Raw genomic sequence first — 2,578 nt, 5'->3', positions numbered from 1 at the left:
CAAGAGGTTGCAGAAAGTTTTTAAATCCTTTTGAATCAGCTGAGCTGAGTATTGAAACTGTGTAAACCAAAGGCACATTTGTACACATTACAATGTAACAGAAACATCACAGCAGGCCTTGCAGCTACTCCTTTGACAAAGCAGCTGATGGCTTTGACCTCTGTTGCCCACACTGAAGCATGGCAAAACTTCTCTTCATGCTGAGTGTGCTTTTCTCTTTTTCCTTCAGCATTTGAGACTAGTTGGCTCTTACAATCAGGAACAAAAATCTAATAATGCAAAGGGAGTATATATATGTTACTATTAAGACTGTAACATTTCAGCCAGGGGCTCATTTTAAAGCCAAGATAATAAAATGCAATTGTAATATAGTTTTATGTCTGAATTGCTCCATTTCCTTCTTTTAATATAGCAGACTACTTTTCTGCTGTATCACCTGTGATTTGCTGTATAGCATATTTTAAAAGAGAGAAAACTAAACTCTGAAAATTCTTTCTTCTGTGGTTTTCCTACTATGTTTCAAGCTATACTTAAGGTATAAATTGGACAAAGTTTCAGGTTAAGATATAATTTCTTCACTTAAAAACTTTTCCATTATTTTGCAAAGCATTCATAGGATTACAGTATCAATTTCTGTCTGCCTGTTCCATAGACACTGCCTCTATGTCTGTATTTCTAGCATAGAACCGTGTGTTCCTGAAACAGGTTTGCTGTGGATGCCAAAGAAGAAATTGAAAAGCTGTTTCTGACCTCAAGATCCTGGGTAGAGAATAGATGATAAAAAATGGATGCAGGGCTTTCACACTGCTATCACCATCTCTTAACTTCTACTAAGGATGGTTGCAGCTAAGGAATCTTTAAAATTGAAAGCATTATTTTAGTTTATAATAGCTGTATAGAATGGTGAAAGGCTTTTTAGAAGAACAAATACTTGTATAAATGCACCAAAGCCAAGCAGAACAGCAAACGTGTTTGATACATTGAATGGATAAAGCTCTCCTTCCCACAGATTTTTGCGCAGATGGTCTTGGGGCAGTGCCAGGAATGTGCAGGTGCAGCAAGCCTTCCCCAGGTCCTCATTCCCCTCAAGCAGCTCTTAGACTCACAAAATCTCAGTGCAATGGGGAAATGCATCGCTTTTTGCTTCTCACTAGATAATTTATCAAGGCTTGCCAGCCAGCTACAGTGTGTGTTGCTTGAAATCCCTTAAGTCACTCTGTCTTACCTGCTAAGATGCAGCCAACTGAAGGAAAAAGACACGTTATAACAAGACTCAGAATTATTGCTGATTATCATGGTTTTGCCCTGTAGAAGAAGGCGTGATGCAGCTCTGTGATGTTGCTATAGTAGCTGCAGTTCTTCCTGAGCATCATCCTGAGATTTAAAAGGGCCATAAAGGCTACTCCAAAGACAGACAGTGATTAATGCTATCTTTATACACGCAGAGATCTGGAATAAACCTCAGGAGGTTGTGCAATCCATACTTCTGCCTGAAGGCAAGGTAAACTCCACTTAAAACATTCCGTACCGGCATTTGTCTAACCTGATTTTAAAGCACCAGAGATGGAGGTTGAATAACATCCCTGGACAATTTGCTCCAAGACTTAGTCAATTTATCTTTCTCTTCTCTAGTTTTGGTTACTTCTTGCTTTTTGTCATTTGCTTTAGTTCCATAGCTTTTGCAGTGTTTATTTGTGAGGTGTGAACTGAAGGTAAAATAAAGTGATTCAGCTCTCTAAGGTTAGTTTAAAATAGGAAAGTGAAGACCAAAAGAAAAGTTTATTTTGCTTCATGTTAACCAAATGTACTCTCTTTGATTTCTAACTGTATTTCATGTAAAGAAATTTGAAGAAATTCTGCTTCTGAAGCACATCATATCAAATCATTTAGGAACTCTTTGGCTGTTTACTGCACGTAAAGATACTGCTGAGAGTAATATATCATTAATTTGCATAGAGGCTTTATGTATTTTGGCATAAAATATATAGCATATCCTACAGGATAAATCCTATCAGATAATAATGTATGTGTAATGAAAATGATCTGCCCAAACATTAGTTGTTCTGTCAAAACAACAGATCCAAAATCTTACGTGAAATTTGTGTTTCAGTAAAACACTGGAGCCCATCACTAGGTCTTACAAAGGTGGTTTATGATGCCCAGTCAATAAATTAGCAAAATCTATTTTCTAGATAATGTCTAGACAGGCAAAACAAGTCTGTGCTGCAGTTTCTGATAGCCTGGTTTATGCTGGGCACATTGGAGCTAAGGGGCATGGCAGTGGTTCTGCTCTGTTTACATGAGGTACGAGTGTTGTATGCGAAGACCCATGTACGTGTTGGTACCTGAATGCAGAGTCAGTTGGCCCCCAGGACATGGTGACAGATTGTGTTGCTCATGTCCCACTGAGGTTGTATGTTGAGCACAGCTTGCTTAACATAAGGTGGCCTCACAACATGTTGCTTCTATTTTACCTTTTAAAATAAATATTCCTTTATAAATATTTGTATCTGTTGAATGCCAAATTGTTTTTATATATTTATCTGTACTTATTGCACACAGGAGTGTTATACTAAAG

Source organism: Meleagris gallopavo, chromosome 8 (genome assembly GCF_000146605.3).
Source record: "Meleagris gallopavo isolate NT-WF06-2002-E0010 breed Aviagen turkey brand Nicholas breeding stock chromosome 8, Turkey_5.1, whole genome shotgun sequence".
Taxonomy (NCBI): Eukaryota; Metazoa; Chordata; class Aves; order Galliformes; family Phasianidae; genus Meleagris; species Meleagris gallopavo.
This window is presented reverse-complemented; position numbering follows the sequence as displayed.